Source organism: Watersipora subatra, chromosome 4 (assembly GCF_963576615.1).
Source record: "Watersipora subatra chromosome 4, tzWatSuba1.1, whole genome shotgun sequence".
Taxonomy (NCBI): Eukaryota; Metazoa; Bryozoa; class Gymnolaemata; order Cheilostomatida; family Watersiporidae; genus Watersipora; species Watersipora subatra.
Window position 1 is genome coordinate 17,770,017 of NC_088711.1, and position 19,453 is coordinate 17,789,469.

Genomic DNA, 19,453 nt, shown 5'->3' on the forward strand with positions numbered 1-19,453 from the left:
AATTTTGATTTGTATGCAAAAAAAGCATGAAAACAAGAAAACGGCAAGTATAGAGAATTCATATCAGACTCGCCAGAAATTCATGCTGGAAAAATACAGTGAGCAGTTTTATGTCAACAGATTTAATTGTATTAACAGCAATAGAAGTCTTACAAAAAATAGAGCCGACTCAGCAAATTAAAGTGCACAGATTGCCACAACTTTTAAATGATTATGATAAGAAAACTTAAAACTATCAGAATTATAAACTTTCTTATATATTCCTTAGGTCAAAACTAAATTTAGATGACCTTAAATTGCACTGCCTTTTCCTGCTAGTTCATTCAAGTGCTGTCATCTACTGCTCACAAAACACTTCATGCACAATATATAAAATGGATTGTGGAACTTTGGTTGAAATTTCTGGCACAACCCAGAATGGAAGATTTTGAAATTTTGTTTTCACAACATTCAAGCAAATATAATCCACCAAAAATAAAAATTGAGTAAGAAACTTGACTGGTTAGTAAATATAACAATTGTAATGATAAACAACAGCGTATGACAGTCTTAAACCCTTTCGTTATGCGACCTAGAGAAACTGCAAGTTATTAAAGAAACTAGATTTAGTAACAAAACATGCGTCCACAATCATAGCGATAACAAAAATGCCATGACTAATAACAGACCATTTCAAACAAGACTCTACGGCAATCTGGAATAAAACAAGATTGCGAAGTAATAATGCAATGGTAACAGCATAAAATATTAAAATCGGCAGAGTTAATAGATATGTTCATAGTTCAAACAATAATAATCTACGTGTACCATTAGACTGCACTATGGCCATATGTAAACATGTGAAACCACTGTAAATTGTTTTACAAGTGAACTAGTTAAGATTAATATGAAGTTGTCTGTCAAATAGTCACTTTAGCAAAATGTGTACACCTTGTTACTATCAGACATCCACTGCAACAAACTCCTTTTATTGGTTATCTATCAATATCATTAGAATATGAACTATCAGGCCACATAACAGCAGATTAGAGACCAATTAATACAATTAGACCACAATTATCAATCACACGCGGTGCATCTGTTTATATGGTCAACTTATTTACATGCACCTCTGGTATTAGCCAACATATTTCAATATGGAGCGACTAATGGCATTAAAAAGGTAATGCTTGGTTGATCCATCTCTTTAAGTGATTGTTTTTATTGAATTATTGAAGTCTTTTAAATATTACAAACAATACCCATCTAGAATTGATCCATGACATAGGAGTGATGAGTTTGTCCAGCTTGAATCAGTTTGGGACAATTATCGAAAATCCGGCAGCACAACTTATGAAAAACTATTTACTTATGGAATTGTCATTGTAAGTGATTTGAGAATATAAACTGTTTATAATAATGCAAATGTAACTTACTTTGTAAATCTACTATAACTTATCAAATGTATTTTCAAAACTTTGCTTATCAAGTTAAGCTTTCTGAATTGTTATCTTCAAAAAGATTTTTAGCGTATGTAACTATGAGTCAGCGGTGAAGTAAGAATAGAGAGCCACCTAGGCATTACCTGAAACTCCTCGAGGACAAGTTTCTCCAACATGCTGCTGGGCAGGTAAGACTCCATGGAAATAGAGCTAATGTGAGTCTTATAGCCAATCAGTATTGTACCTTTAGCATCAGCAAAACAACATCCTGACAGCGTATCTTCAAATCTTAGTTCTCTGATTAAAGTGTTCTTCTTGTCCCATACCTGTAAATCATGTCATTACATATTTTAGAGTCTGTTGTATGTGTACGATTATAAATACTGGCCAGCCACCTTCACAATTCGGCTCTTCTAAACTCACAGCAACTAGTTGACAAAACCACCATTGATAGCTAAATGAACAAAAATCATTTCGAAGTCATGCTGTTTTATGTGAAATAAAAATCGGGAACACTATCTAAAGGCTGGTTCACACTATATCGTGTATGTTGGCATTGTACTTTCAGCAGTCATTGTCATTTATGTGCACCGGGGACTGATAGCATTGACAAAGCAACAATCGACAAAGATATTTCGCCGAGCATCGAAAACAGCCTATACAATGTAAACCGTTTCTGCGATAGTAATTTGTAGATGCGGATAGCGTAATTTATTTATTTCTGTTTATGATAGTTGCTGCGGGACTACTATACTTGATCTGAAAGAACAAAGAGGTTTCTTTGTGAAAAATTAAAAAGACAAATGCGTACACTACATCACGGAGTATTTGCTGATGCAAATGCGGATGGGTTTGTGATAGCATCAACATTATTATCATCGACGATCACTGAAGTATTGTGGCATTAAAGTCGAAATACGGCAATAATGGTATACTGTAAACACTCTAAAAGGTAAGCAAAAATAACATGTTTACTTGTGAGATACAGAAGACATACAGAAGACATACACAAGTCATACATTATCAGTGTGTTGTACCAGATGAGTAATACTAACAACTCAGGTTCGTTCACTTTTATCTCACATATAATACAACTATATAACATGCAAATAGAATAGCAGACGCTTGAAACCTTGCTTGAATGGTCATACCTCTGTATGCAAATGTAAATGTATTCATGGACATGGAATTATCTCCCTCTGTTGCTTTTTCTCGTTACATTCACCTATATACCAACTTATTTTTTTACTTTTAACAACACTTTACATTTATCAACAAAAATTAATGTTTAAGTTTTAAGCAAAAGTTTTAACACGTTTTAACACATATATTTTAGTCTGCAAGCGAGAGACAATTGAGAATAAGATAAGAAGGTTGACTCACCTTGAGATAGCCGTCCCAACTGGTAGAAATAAATATATTGTGGTAGGAGTGTCCGGCGAGCCCATTGATTTCTGTTTTGTGGTCAAAGTTTCGGCTGTGTGTGAGGGAGACGATTCCTATATCAAGTTTATAAATGGTTAAACTGCGCATAGACGCAAACATCAACAAAATGTGTAGATACATGAATCATCAACAACATCATGTATGACATTGCAGTAATAAGCCTGGTGCAATCTGGCAGCCATGGAACCTTTTAAATGGAGAAAGCCGGAGAATTTATTGAAGAACTGTAACTACAACGACCATGAAATTACTCAGAATTGGTAGACCATCATTCAGGGCGTGAATGTGAATTGTTTTTTCCCACGACCTGATACCACCTATAATAGCTAATAGCTGGAGGTGTCAGTTCAGCTTTTAGTACCTAATTTGAAGGATTATAGAACAATATTTGCATATGTCAATCTATATAAATTTCAGTGTCTGTCCGTGATTTCGGTCGATTCAACTATAGCTATTAAAATATTGTAATGGGAAATTCATATCGCAGAAGATTTGATCTCAGAACCTCACTTTTCACCAGGCAATAAGCTAACTAATTAAGCTACTAAGCAACTATTAAGCAATATGCATTGGGCGATATGAGTGGTTATCTAGATTAAAATACGTGTAGCGATCCTGCATTATGGTACAGGGCAACGTCATTAAAGCTTGCTCTCAGGGCCCTTATTAGAAAGTTTAGCAATATGAATACTAGCTTGCTCAAATTTTCCATTGGGAGTGGGCAAGGCCAATGGCAAATGGCAGGCCATTAGCCTTGCACACATTACCTCATTAAATTGCCTCGAACTACATGTACATTACCTGCCACTGTTTAAAAGCTGCTTTTTAATACCTGTGCAATGCTAGGCATTCCGCTAGTGTATGATTTATGATATTATATACGATACAATAATACTAATATCTATATACATGTATATTTCTCAAAGTATGTCGTATGTCGAGTGTAGTGTGTCTGCATTCCGACTATAGATTTGCGATAGCGCATGCTGATTATTTTACAGATGTGGCCACGCATTACAACATCCCTGTTAAAAAAATATTTTTCGTAAGGTTCAATTACTACACCTGGGGTCAAGGCCAATTCTTCTCGCCCGGACAAGTATTCTTTCACCTTTTGGTCAGACAAAGGATGATATCTCATTTTTACATTAGTACCAGTATCGAGAGATAATAGTATCGTCGTATTTCATGAATACAGTTTTGATGGATATCTTCTGGTGAAACAGTAACCTTTTATAACCCCTTCACTGCCGTAGACGCATTTATGCGTTTTCTATGGTTGACAGCCGTAGACGCATTTTTGCGACTTTCCCAGCAGTTGCGTAGTAACTTCATTTTATTATTCATTGAAAACATAACCAACGACATTTTGAGACTTTTACAGTATTGACAGCGTTGTCCGAAGATTTCTCTATAAAATTAGGCTAAAATAACGAAGCAGTTTAGAATTTTCTTTGGGAATTTCCAACTTGAAAATGTTTTTGCGGAAGTTTTGGAAGTACCTCCCATGTTAGAAAACAGATATATTATAGCCAATTCAGATTCAGATTTTTGTGATTACCGTACTTTTCGGACTATTAGCCGCTACTTTTTTTCTGATGATTTGAGCCATGCGGCTTATATAAGGGTGCGGCTATTCTGTGGCTTTTTCTTTCATCGCTAGGGCGCATTAACCAGATTCTCCAGTTAGTGTACCTCTAGCGGTGAAAGAAAATGCAAAACAATGCCTAAAAGTACTGTTCCATTAGGCACTAGGTTAAAAAGCGTCGGTTAATACGAAACAGTGCCGTTAGGCATTGTTCTGTTTTAAACCGGAAAGTTGCTGCAGTGTTAAAAAGCACCGTCCCGAGTTCTGCGGCCTATGTATTGTTTTATCATCATTTCTTAGAAGATAAAGCAGATGCGGCTTATATAGGGGTGCGGTTTATAGTCCGAAAAGTATGGTACACAGATAATTAAAGTAGCAGCACTGACTCTGATGGTGATGAAAGTAATAGTTTTGCAAGAGTAAAGAACATTGTAGAGGATCATTCTAGTTTCGTAGCGATCGTAGCTTCACATAGCTTTAGCAATGCACAATGTATAGATACATTAAATTTTTGGCATAGCACTATTTGCTAACATATTAGCAAAAGAAAATATATAACAATTTAAGTGTTCTAGATAAGTATGAAGTTGGAAAAATTGTCTGCGTATCATGAAGCACAATCGGCAACTTTCGTTAAACTGGCTGGCAGTAGGTCGATAGTTAAATTTGGACATGTATGGTAGTGAAAGGGTTAAACACACACTTCTATGTGTTGTGGAATGTGATCCACTGAGAGCTGAGCCTAGGGCTGAGCTAAGCTGACCCGGACTGTGCCTAGACAAGCAGAATGACGAGTTGTGAGTTAAGCCAGTCAGAGCCAAGCCGATGTACAGCCGAGTCAAGCTTAGCCAAGTCAGAGCCGTACCGACTGAAGACCGAGCCGAGCTGGACCGAGCCAGGCCGAGCCGTGCTGGGTCTAACCAAGCAGAACAGGGACGGAGTTTAGCAGCTATATAAGCCCGAACATTTGTCTAGTAGAGCAGAGCTGTTCTGGGCCTGTTCATTGCTTGTCACTTGATTCATTTCTTGTACACCTTGATGAACTGAGCAGAAATATATGTATTGTACTCATGCACGAGTCTTGTACTAGTGAAGGAAAGTGAAGGTCACACAAAACCTTTACATATGCAAGAATTGTTATTATTAATTCAACATATTCAGGATTTTACTTTGTTTTCTCAGTTTGAAATAATTGTATCATTACCAAATAATCTTTTATTGTAATCGTAGCAAAACCGACCTAATTTAGCTATTACTTGCTAATTATTTCACATTTATATCTGAACCCTTTTATAGTTGTTTTATTTTTTGTAATTTATTTGTACCTGTACAAAACATTTTCCTCATGATATGGAGTTTGAAAGTTACAGTTGTTTGATAAAGTTTGAAAACCTTAAGTTGTTTTTATTTTCTCTCTTAAATTATTTCAACTACACAAAACACTTCTTTCATGATATGTAGTTTGAAAGTTAGAATGGCAAATGTTGTTATATGTTAAAAGCAAATAAATTTTTTGTCCAAAGACTTTATTACTCAGTCAACGCCGGGTGGTTCAGCTACATGTAGTATGATCATAAAATAGAAGAATGTGTGTTGAGTGAGTAGATGCCACTAAATGTCATTGCCATGTCATTGTCTCACATTACGCAGCTAGTTTGATCAATGTAGTTGCTGTCACCAAAATATATAAGGCTCTTTTTGTCCATTGCAGTTAGATTTTTACCTTATTGTACTTGTTACAGCCTTCAAAAAGTATCCTTAAAAAAGGAGTTGTGTGCTCCACAGTTAGTTACAGTAAAAGCTGAATCCACAAAAGCATCTCACAGCTATCTAGTCTAGAAAAATAGAAAGTTATAAGTATTGTTTCCAGCAAACCTTTGTCCACAGCATCAATGATTGAACTTTGCTTCTTATTTGCTTTGCTTTGAGCCTCTGCCAGCTCTAACGAGTACATAACAAGCCTGGAGCAGCTGTAAGCACAACAGCGCATATTTCACAAACAGTCTAAATGCGTAGAAAATGAAATCATAAGACCTTCTGTCCAATAAGGTAAGGCATTTTATGAATGTAAGAAATCAGTTACACACAACAGCATCTTTAGCGATTAAGGATAGGCTGCTGAACCCGTAGTTGTAGTGGTGTGGGAGAGTTTGCTAGTCTAGTTGTCTGTTGCTTGCTTTTACTTAGCTTAATCAATAGTACTGCCAGCATTTTAACTTTTAACATTTTTATAAGCGTTTTGTCTCAATTCTCTTACTAGTGGGAATAGTAGGCTTGGCAACACATTGGATATGAATTCTACACCATCGAATCTATCTAGTAACTGCAAGAAACTGTCACTGAAGAAAGGTGCCAATGGACATAAAAGAAAAATTGCCTCGTCCCACTGCCTAACTGCACTTGAGATAAAATTTCTAACATACATCTAGAAGATACAGTAACTATTTTGTCTGTAACATGAAACTTTGTACAAACTAGAACTTTTTGAAAACTGTCATGTGTGTCACAAGAACTTTTTTTTTAACAGTACAGTGCATTGCCAAAATCTGTTTTTTTTTCCAATTTATGCTGATGATAACAACAACTTGATAATTTAAGTTTTAGTAAACATCTTTACTAACGATAGCAGACAACAGACTACTGTTTTAAATAAATTCCAAATACTTATATAAACAGTAAAGATTTCAAATGAATTATATGGGTATTCTTGTGACATTTCATGGATAATTTTGAAATGTACACAGCTATAACAGCATAGGAATGAGCTATGCCTGGTTTATGTACTTCCTACCACCTAGAGCTACAGCTACACTGACCAGTATGAAAGAGGCACTTGACATCAGTACAATCAGTCAATACAAACTCGATGTCAGCCCTGTCAATGATTGCACTCACCCAGTCTTGTTACTCTGCAAGGCAACAGCTACCGTGCATCCTACCATGCATAGCTTGAGAGGTAAACCTGGTACACTCAGCTCTATCTATAATACAATAATAACAACGGGTGAAGCACCTATTGAGACATGGTAGAATACCTGCAGGTTCTGGATATGCAACTATTAAGTGAACAGACACCTACACTTAAAGGTGAACTTAGACCAAGTTTTTGTAGATTTTATCTGAAAGTATCAGTATTTTTCTATCATTTGCGATTGTTTTTAATGTTTAAAGTGGTCTAATTGCCAGGATGTTACAAGAGTAAAAACGACAAAGTTTGATTGCGATTTAAACTCCCAGATCAAGCGAAAGTGAAATTATGACATAGAATTGTTAGAATACAAAGAATCAAGTTGAAGCATTAAGCATCAAGTTACTCGCATCTCAAGGCACTATTTCCTATACGAAATAACTAAGTAAAAATTAATCTGTTACCATATTATAAAAAACCACCTAAAGAGGAAATTACGGTGAAAAAAGTGTTTTTAATTGTTATAATTCAGCACCTACACTAACTATGTAACAAATGTCTATTTAGTTGTTATGATCTGCAATAAATGTAAGAGAGACTTGGAGCAACGCGTTCGATATACTAAACTTTTGTACCCTAACATAATAAGGCTTCAATGCGTATTGCTTCATCTTGAATGCAATAGCCGACATCAACTATCGCACCAATAACGGTTAGTGACATCATTTCGCATGTACTGTAAAACCTCTAATAAGTCTAATTGAACACCACGGCGCTCTATTTTTCAACCCGTCCTCTATCGTTGTGATCAAATAGAGGTGGCGTTCAAATAGAGGTTGTCATTTTTTTTTTCAAATAACTCGTCAGAATTTTGGAAAGAAAAGTTTAGCCCTTTTACGGGCGAAGCGAATATTGCCTATATTTTGCCCTCTTTTAATGGTGGAGCGATATTAAACCTTTTGGATGCAATAAATATGCTAACTTACTTCCAACTTGTCAAAGATCTCTTAATAAATATGCATTGAGAAACCGAGAAATAACTCTACCAGTGCATATCTATTGCTTGCATTCAACCTGTGATGATATTATATTATAGACTGTGTCCTGCTTTGCAATTTGTTGGAGCTTTTAATTTTTATTTTAATCTGAATTCGAAGACATATTTTTGTTTTACATTTATATTTATCAATGTTTTATAAAAGCTCATTGCATTCATTGATATGTTTGCTAGAGTTTACAGCCAAACTGGCTTTTATGTGCAATAGAAGTGGAGTTATAAGCGTCGATCCATCGTAAACAGTGTTAAGATAGCCGCAAAGATGCTATTAAATAACATGCTATAAATCTGCATACCTGAATATAAGTTATACAATGATAATCTATCAAATGATACAAATATATAGTCATGATTAAGTGACATAAACGAACCATACTTACATTACATGCAGAAAAAAATTAACGTTTCTAAAACAAAAATATTTCCATCATTTACTCGGATAGCTGCGTTCTGATTGTTGCTTTCGATGGAACGGCCATTTTCTAGTTGTTCAATACCTTCCACAATATCTTTTAGCCTCAACTCTTCTTCTGTACTGCTGAACTAGCCAATATTAGCATCAAAATAATTTTTTGGCAGAGCAAAACTTTTACGGTTTGCATTTAGCGCAAATGCAACGCGTAAAAGTTCGCTTGCTAAACGTAACCTCTGGCCTAAAACTTGCAAACCGTTTGTATATGCATGTTCTTCGAAGTATTAAGACCGCGTTAAACAATAAACTACTGTTAGCCTGAGACCGTTATTAAATATTTCGATCGTGTAGCTTTCAAAGCTTTAACGAAGAAAAGTGAAAAAAGCTTTGGTTTTGGATAATGAGAGAGTTGATTGTCATTAATGTAAACGATGCATTAGTAATACGATTTTGTGGACACTTTTCTACTGATCAGTTGATATTATGGGTTCATAAAATCAAAGCTAGTCAAAGTGGCAGTCAAATGGAGGTGGTGTTCAAAAAGAGGTTGGCGCTCTATTTTTCAACCCTTTTCTCGTAGTGGTGGTCAAATAGAGGTGACCTTCAAATAGAGGTGGCGTTCAGTTAGAGGTTTTACGGTATATGATGATCTATTGCTTGAACATTGGGAGAGGAAAAGAACGCATGCACTGTGAAAGGATAGCAGAAGATGGTCAGCTAATGATAAGAGGTGTGACTGAAAAAGAGACACTAACAACTTACTGATTTTAAGCAGACCAGACTGCACATAGATGGATCTAGCTCCTCAAATAGCAGGCCCCATATTTTCAGTTTGGAGTCCTTACCGCTTGAGATCAGCCTATCAGAAGTGCCTATGACAATACCATTTCAATGTGACTCATAGTGACTAAGTTAGCGATGTTAAAATGTAACCAGTTACAAATATAACTAATGCGCTCTAAACTTACAATGAAAATTTTGATATGTATTTGCAAAGAAGTATCTAATTTGGCTTTTTATAAAACGTAAAACAGGTTTACATTTAATAGCCCAACATATTGCACCATGGCTGGGTGCGGTGCTATGCTTTACTATACTAGGTTGATTAACAGATGGAAGAATAAACTATTGACTTTTTAGAATATTAAAATATTTTCAAGCATGAACAAAAAAACTAATGAAGTAAGAATAATATGGAAAAAAACTATGACAAGACAAATTATGTATGCCACATATAGCCAGAGGTTATGACTCGATGATTGTTTTTGGAACCATAGCCTAAGAAAAAAAATGAAAAAAGTTGAATGATTGGTGTGTACAATGTATCGTTTGTCCATTCCATTCTGAAAAACAAATATCTGAATCAACCGGTAGTTTTATAACAACTTAATAAAATACTAATGTCAACTATCGAAAGCATAGTATTTATGTTGTGGTTTTCCCAGGAAAGACTCAACATATGACATCAAGTGTAGTAGTTCACTCACCTGCAGACTACATACATGTATAACACAACATATGAAACACAAACCTATAAGGCCTTGCGTAGGATCCCTGCTTCCTATTTTGGCCTCTGATGTCTCTAGCATTTCTACCGGTGCAAGATGAGCTCTACAGACATCGATGAGCTTGATCTTTTTTGAGTACAGCAACGTTATCTTAAGTAAAACAATAATCATGAAAAACATCAATCACAAGAAGTAAAATAAACTGATTATTTATAACATAAAATTAAATGAGGACAAAATTAACAAAACAAAAACCTCCAAACTATATGAGTGTAGCATCAACTTATCAATTTAAAGACACTGAAACTCATTATATGGTAAAGATAATAAGCGCCTCCTAAATAACAAAATTAAAATTGATGTTTTTACTCAGAAGAATCGGATGGTTTTCGGGAGAAAACAAGCAAGAACTCTAAGGGAAGGCCTAATGATAACTGGGAATATAAGAGCGTTTGAAGAGCAATGGAAGTAGAGCACATATCAGACGCAATCAAGCCTCTATTCATAAAGGTCAACGATACCTTCTCCTTCAACCACTTAATATCTACACATGAGCAGAAGTGTAAAGATGTTTATGCTATGCAAATAGAAGATAACTTTCTCGATAGAATGTTGATGCTAACTTTTGAGAAACTCAACAAAAGCACCTTCCAGCTGAAATTCGCCAAATGCACCTTCCAGCTAAAAGTCATCAAATGCACCTTCCAGCTGAAATTCACCAAATGCACCTTCCAGCTGAAATTCACCAAATGCACCTTCCAGCTAAAATTCGCCAAATGCACCTTCCAGCTAAAAGTCATCAAATGCACCTTCCAGCTGAAATTCACCAAATGCACCTTCCAGCTGAAATTCCCCGAATGCACCTTCCAGCTGAAGAAGTAGCGTGAAACTTTACCAAAAGATATTTTGGGTGAATTATTGAAGCACATCTGCCAGTGCAACCGTAACTAACACGGGGAGTTTTTAGGGTTTTAGTAAGTTATCATAGGATAGTATTATTAGCTGTATTAACATATAATAGTAGAATACTATTATAATTATCATTATAAAACTTTTTTCACACTCAAGTGGTTGGTAGCAAGAGAGCCCACGCCTTAGCTTAAAGCCAAAGGGTTATTCTTTCTACAGAAGCCTTTCATAGAATCTGTAATTATTATTATTATAGTAAGATACTATTATTATAGTTTTAGTAGGCTACGATAAGTAAGATATTATTATGATTTATATCATTGTTTTAGTCAGATATATGTGTGCATTGAAGTTAAAAATTATTTGTAATGAGTTCTTACTACTGTAACCTACCTCGCCGTTCTTGTGTCCAGCGAATACTAGGTATTCACAGTCCGATGTCTCTTCTTTGCCCAATGCTCGGTCCTAAAAAGTCAGCACAAACATGTGTGATGAAGAAGCAAAGGTAGTTCATATAAATGAACTGTCCTTAATTCCAAATATTACAGCCAGTAGCTGGGAGAGGATATATCTATGAATGATAGCCTTGTGCTCTGCTAGATGCGATTAAATTTTTTATCAGAAATATAGCAACAATTAGCAAAAAAATGGAACAATTAGCAATAATTTTGAATAATAGTCAATGATGAGAGGAAGTTTCAACCAGTTTTTTATGATTGCGTTGATTAAAATGGGCATGGCTGTTTCCATAAATGACTTCCATCTTATTCAGGGTTCACATAGGAGGTCACGCGAATGTGGTGCGCACACAGCATTAGATTCTATTTGAGCATCCTTCATAAACAAATATGACGGTCTCTTGTCATGACTGATGTGTACGATGTTACTCAATCATCACGTCACAATTAATACATAAGATGCCTACATTATAGACATATTCGTATCTATAATATGATCATTGACAAATGTTTTCATCATTGACTGTCTGAAGCTATAATAACGCATGAGTTTAGTAAATTCAGACAATGTATTAAATAAAATCACCAATCAGAACCTCCTCTGTGGAAACAAAAGTAATTACCCTGTTAAATGCTTATCATTAAAGTCAGTGTGTAAAGGTTAGCCCTGAGTTAATGAATGTTCATCATAGACTCCTAATAGATGATAGATGCTTCTCCTTCATACCTTAGAGAGGGATACCAGAAGGGAATATAAAAGTACCCTAGCTTAAGTGTAGGATATTAGTATCTACTCATCACACAAGCTATTAATTTGGTATCATTAATTCTCTTTTAACCATTATAGGCTAGTAGTATTGCTAGATTAAAAATTTCTTTGTTGCTTATTGTGTTGATATTTTATCAAACATACCAAAGAGCAATAGTAGTAGGCGGGAGACCAGATCAAATAAGAATTATTGTAGCTATACGGGTGACTAATGCATCATCATAACGATACTGTTTTAGTAGCACCATCATAACAGTAGAGCTTCATCAACAATGATGGATGTCTTTAACAAAACAGGGTCTCCTGTGATAGATGGATCGATGGTGCCAATCGTTTAATACTTCAAGCTTGAGAAGAGCAAGCTTTGAAAAACTGACTCAAAAACCACTCATTGGCAGCATCTTGCGGTTTCATATTACATAGATTTTATGATTTCAATGTTTTTGCCAACCCTGAAAGATTTCTAGCTACATAAATAAACACTTGGGGAACATTTGAGGAACTTTTAATCTTGAATACTATTATACCGTTTGGAATACTTGGTACCATTATACAAGACATAGCTGGTATTATGGTACCCCGGGGTAGCCAGGCTTATCTTCAAAGATATATTACAGGATATATATAGCAAGGATATATTTAACAATAATTACGCTGCTACCATTAGGGTTGTATTATTAAATTTGTAGAACATCCATTGAAAACTATTCATTTAGCTGAGACTCTTAGTTAAGATCAAGAAAATTATAGCATTTTCCAAGATTGGAGATTATAAAACTAGAAATTCCACTGTCATACAGCCCACGACCAAAGTAATAATGGAAAAAAGAAAGGGTACTGTTGGTTGTTGAAAAAGTAGTTCTCAGCAGGAATTGACAGAGTATAATGTAAATGAGACTTGTTTGAGATGATATAAAATAAATTTGAGGGAGCACGACTCTAAAAAGACGTAACAGAAATAACAGAAATGTAACAGAAACAAATATTAATAAAATAAATAATTAACTATCTCAAACTTATGTTTTACAATAATAAAATAAATATTAATTCAAGCTGTAGACCTAAACTACTGTACGTAATTTAAATAACAACAGCAATAATGATATACATGTATGTTTATTATATCTCTTATTATATTGAAATGCAATATTAAAAGTAAACGGCAAGCTGCCGTGTAATATACAATTTGAAAGTTGTTTGTTGGTTAAAATAAATATTAATTCAAGCTGTAGACCCAAATTACTGTAAGTAATTTAACTAACAACAGCAATAATGAAATATGTTTATTATATATCTGAAATGCAATGTTAAAAGTAAAATATATTGTAATATACAGTTTGAAAGTTGGTTGTGTTGAATGTAGAACGGTTTTGACAGCGATATGTAACAGAAATAAATATTAATAAAATAAATATTTAACTATCTCAAACTTATGTTTTACAATAATAAAATAAACATTAATTCAAGCCGTAGACCTAACCTACTGTACGTAATTTAACTAACAACAATAATGAAATATGTTTATTAAATCTCTTATTATATTGAAATGCAATATTAAAAGTAAAATGGCAAGCTGCCGTGTAATACACAATTTGAAAGTTGGTTGTTGGTTAAAATAAATATTAATTCAACCTGTAGACCTAAACTACTGTACGTAATTTAATTAACAACAGCAATAATGAAATATGTTTATTATAGCTTTGAAATGCAATATTACAAGTAAAATATATTGTAATATACAGTTTGAAAGTTGGTTGTGTTGAATGCAGAACGGTTTTGACAGCGATATGTAACAGAAATAAATATTAATAAAATAAATATTTAACTATCTCAAGCTTATGTTTTACAATAATAAAATAAATATTAATTCAAGCTGTAGACCTAACCTACTGTACGTAATTTAACTAACAACAACAATGCCAACAATAAAGAAATATGTTTATTATATCTCTGAAATGCAATATTAAACGTTAAACGGCAAACTGATGTGTAATACACAATTTGAAAGTTGGTTGTGTTGTGATGAACGTAGAATGGTTTTGACAGCGATATGTAACAGAGAGCAAGCGTTGGCATTTACGCGTCTGAAAGTTTTATGCAAACTGGAGTGAAATAAAGAAATATTCTTGTCATAAAAGGGCGTTGTAGTAACGCCCTACCTTGTAGATAAGATGTAAAGAAACCCGGCTGATGTTCTAGAAAATTTGAAAAACCTTCGGTAATTGGACAAAAACATAGGCTGATAAACTGTGTACCACATTTTCGTACCTGTAAATCGGTCTACGCCTCAAACAGTAGACAAACAGTACACAGTAAACAGTTCTACTATCTGTCGCACGGCTTGATTGGCGTTTCGTAGGTCGGTCGAAACTATTAATAAACCAAGCTGTTCAAGCGTTTTGTGGCGAATTGTGGCAAGACTTTATCGTTCTATTCTCTGTCGCTCGGCGTTTGAATTTCCGGTCTTAACTTTTATTAAACGAAACTTTTCAGGCGTTTTGTGACGATTTTCGTCCTAATAAATCTGTCTATTTATGTATAATTCGATCAGATGGGTTAGTTTTAGGTATTTGCGTCAACCTTTCAAAGGCTTGGTAACATATTTAAATAGGTTTATATGCGTTTTGTATCATAATTATACTTGAACGACTTTACTGAAAAATAGTTAAATTTGTTGATAGGATTTCGTTGCAAGGGTTTGGTGACGGCCGTTAACAGATAATTTTTCGGGAGTTGTGTGCACATGTGCATTTATCATAATTCTCCCAATCAATCGTTTCACTCTTGTTTGGTCGTGGGAAAATAGTAACCTATTGATTTTGCAAATTTGCTCAAACGACGTGAATTTATTTCTGGACAAAGATAAGGCTTTAGTAGCCTAAGATAGAAATGAGTGAACGCTATATAGAGGTAAAACATACCAGTTTGATGAGGGAGAGACTCAACACTTGTTCATCATACTTCACATTGGCCTCCAAGACCCTAAGAGCCCTGCTAGGGTTGCAGCTGACATCATATACAACAACTACAAAAATACAACAAAAAAACCTCATAATGAACCTGAAATGTAACAACATTCAACTAAAATGTATTTGGCATGCAAACTTATCAAAAAAAAACTATGACAAAATGGTGACAAAAGATAAAATGAACTTGTTAATTAGAATGGTAAAATGAACTGTGATGGTGCTGCTGACAGTAGCAAATCACATGCCTGTGGTCAGCTGATTGTTCAGACTTTCCAAACATAAAATACTATCATAAAAGCAGTATAGAATATACTAATGTAAAGACGCGAGTAGCAGTAAATTGGGAAAACGGAACAAGTTAAGAAAATTGTTCACATCGAAATCTTCTGCAAGACAAAAAATGAATCATCTTCCAGAACTAGCAGATGCCGAGTGACTTAAACAACGATGATAACCACTGAAGATGGAAATGGCAAAAAAAGCGGACAAGAATAACCTGGGAGAACAGAGATAAACTTGTAACAAAGGAGATTAATAATTGAAACAATGAAATGATAATTAGCGGTGAACATAAATGGACTATATTGGCTAAATGATGAGAAGATGCAGGGAGAACTTGCCATCGCCTGTTTTCAATGCGAGGATCAACTCAGAAGAAGGTTTGATCAGAGCGAGTTGAGTGGCAATCTGAAAGGAAAAATTACAGTTTGAAAGTGAGAACTTAAAACAGGAGAATCTTTGATAATAAACAGGATATAAGTATACAAAAGTAGAACAAACCTTAAAAATAGCATGAAACATTTTGTCAAAAATGCAGCGCAAAAAAAGGTAAGCTGTCTGAAAATTCCTAAAACAGTATCATTTTGGAAGGGAATTTTAATAAGGTTGGTACGAAAGAGAGATAAATAGTACCAATGAGAAGATATAGCGAAATTAAATTACTTTCGACCAGCAGGAACATGAGTCAGAGCAGTTTGAAAACAATATTATAACTGACTAGAAAACAAAGCCTATGCATTATAAGGGCTACACACTCGAACATAATTATGTATATCTTTAAACCAATAAAAGTGAATATTGTATTTGCGGATCATTCGCTTAGTAAACCAATTTATAACCCAAACCAGAACTTAAAAATCAAAATTCACAGTAACTTGGAAACAAAAATTGTTTGCAATTTCACTTAAAATACTTGCCATTGCGGTGTGGTGATTATTAATTAGGACTAGTTACAGTTGTGCGAGAAATCCACTGGCACAAGTAAAGATAACTCAACAACTATACATGCAAACGGAGATTTTGCAAACATCACTGATTTTGACATTGAAAAGAGTTAAATTTTAAGTGCTTGAACTTTATATGAGATTTTTAAAGCTTTATATGTTATTTTAATGTTTTGTGGTTGTTTTTATTAAAATGGTTGTCACATCTACTTACCATACAGAAAGCCAATAGTTTAAGGTTAGTCACGACCTAAACCTGATCCCGAAAAACTTGAAATGACTATGAAAAAAATAGTCTATAAGAAATGATTGGACAGAGGTAGTTATGAGGAGCATGTATGAAATGTACAACTTTAGAAATCGGACATGACGATGATAAATAAATTACCCATGAAAATGAAAAGTGGGTCACTACTAGTATGTTGCTATTCCATAAAAATTTCAGCAGAAGTTCCAGTTCCTAACTTCACTAATGCTTTTGCATGATATAGGATGTGAGGTCATGTGGTGCAGTAGTCATAACTTCTGCTTAAGACACAATACGTTATGAATGTGCTACAAATCAAGACATAGCTGTTGATACAAACATGTGTTGCTAACTTCTAAAGTTATGTGTTGATAACATTGGAAGCAATGAACACATAACTTTAGAATTTACAGACAACTTCTAAAATTATCAACTAATTTTAAAGTAATGTGTTGATGACAGCAGGAAGTGGGTGTTGGTGCGGTGGTGTGGAGTAGTGGTTATCACATTTGCTTCACAGGCAGACAACCATGGGTTCGATACCCATCATGACCTCACTTTTGATGCGAAATCCTAACATCACGCTGAGTAAATGTTTGACACGAATCACCAATGAGAGCGTAACGTTTAATAAAAGCATAACGAGTAATCCTGGCAACATAAGTAAACGAAACGATAGTTTTGGCAGGTCGCATCTGCATGAGAATTGTTTTAAGGAACCCAAAAGGACAATTAATATGAAACAATACCAAGTTTTAAACCTTGACCCTTACCCAAAATGTAGAGGTCGTGTAGTGTAGTGGTTATCACATCTGCTTTACACGCAGAAGGCCATGGGTTTGAAACCCATCATGATCTGACACTTTTTGGCATAATTAATAACTTTTGTTAATATGTTATGCCGAGAATGTACCATATATCTGATCAGAAATCGCAATTTACATGGTGTTCCATGGAAAAGGAATGGCAAACCGTAAATGAAGAGTGCAAATGTGGTTTGGTGTCTGTGAACGTTTTTGAATTCTTTATAAGTATGATATGTTCACTCATCTTGATATACAACGCTTTTTATATAGCAATTTAACAATGTGTTGCAGGGGTCGTGTGGTGTAGTATTTATCACATCTGCTTAACACGCAAAAGGCCATGGGTTTGAAACCCATCATGATCTAACACTTTTCTTGACATGACTGACAACTTTTGTTAAAATTGTAAGCCGAAAATGGATCATAAATAATAGGAAATTGCCATTATATGGCTTTCCGCTGAATAGAAATGGCAAACCTTAAGTGAGAAGTGGAAATGTGGTTTGGTGTCTGTGAACTTTTTTGAACTCTTTATAAGTACGATATGTTCACTCATCTTGATATACAACGCTTTTTTTATAACAATTTAACAATGTGTTGGTGTGGATGTGTGGTGTGTTGGTTACTACATCTGTTAACATGTAAAAGGCCAAGGGCTCGAATCCTATCACGACTTTTATTTTAAACCGGAAAAACAAGATGTTGGGATAAAAATGTGTAACAATTGGTTCATTGAATCTGGTGATGGAGAATACTTGCATCTTGTTTTCGAATTCAGAAATGAGGTATCATGACGGTAGACAAGGGAACTCGAGGGTCAACATTTATCACTTCAAATAAGTCGCTCAGCCAATAATAATTAATTACAGCGGAAGCCCAGTTCCAAAATTCACCAACGCTTTCGCATGGTCGACTAAGGTGCTCATGTGGTGTAGTGGTTATCACATCTGCTTCACACGCAGAAGGTCATGGTTTCGATACCCATCATGACCTCACTTTTGATGCGAAATGCTAACATCACGCTGAGCAAATGTTTGACACGAATCACCAATGAGAGCGTAACATTTATTAAAAGCATAACGAGTAATCCTGACAACATAAGTAAACGAAAAGATAGTTTTGGCAGGTCGCATCTACATGAGAATTGTTTAAAGAAACCCAAAAGGACATTTAATATGAAACAATACCAAGTTTAAAACCTGGTTATCACATCTGCTTCACACGCAGAAGGCCATGGGTTCGAAACCCATCTTGACCTAACACTTTTTGGCATAATTAATAACTTTTGTTAATATGTTATGCCGAGAATGTACCATAAATAATAAGAAATTGCCTTTATATGGTTTTCCGCTGAATAGAAATGGCAAACCCTAAATGAGAAGTGCAAATGTGGTTTGGTGTCTGTGAACGTTTTTAAAATCTTTATAAGTACGATATGTTCATTCATCTTGATATACAACGCTTTTTTATAGCAATTTAACAATGTGTTGGTGTGGTCGTGTGGTGTAGTGGTTATCACATCTGTTTAACACGCAGAAGGCCATGGGTTCGAAAACCATCATGACCTAACACTTTCTTGGCATGCCTAATAACTTTTATTAATATAATATGCCGAGAATGTAACATATATCTGATCAGAAATCGCAAATTACATAGTTTTCCGCTGAATAGAAATGGCAAACCCTAAGTGAGAAGTGCAAATGTGGTTTGGTTTCTGTGAACTTTTTTGAAT

General features: G+C 34.8%; 3 non-coding genes across 3 annotated transcripts; all 3 read left to right on the forward strand.

Annotated features, from left to right (window-relative positions):
• Positions 1-17,700: 17,700 nt before the first annotated feature.
• On the forward strand, positions 17,701-17,773 carry Trnav-uac (transfer RNA valine (anticodon UAC)). Its single transcript has one exon. It is a non-coding gene; the product is annotated as a tRNA-Val (tRNA).
• Positions 17,774-18,641: 868 nt separating this feature from the next.
• Positions 18,642-18,714, forward strand: Trnav-cac (transfer RNA valine (anticodon CAC)). Its single transcript has one exon. It is a non-coding gene; the product is annotated as a tRNA-Val (tRNA).
• Positions 18,715-19,215: 501 nt separating this feature from the next.
• Positions 19,216-19,288, forward strand: Trnav-aac (transfer RNA valine (anticodon AAC)). Its single transcript has one exon. It is a non-coding gene; the product is annotated as a tRNA-Val (tRNA).
• Positions 19,289-19,453: the final 165 nt, after the last annotated feature.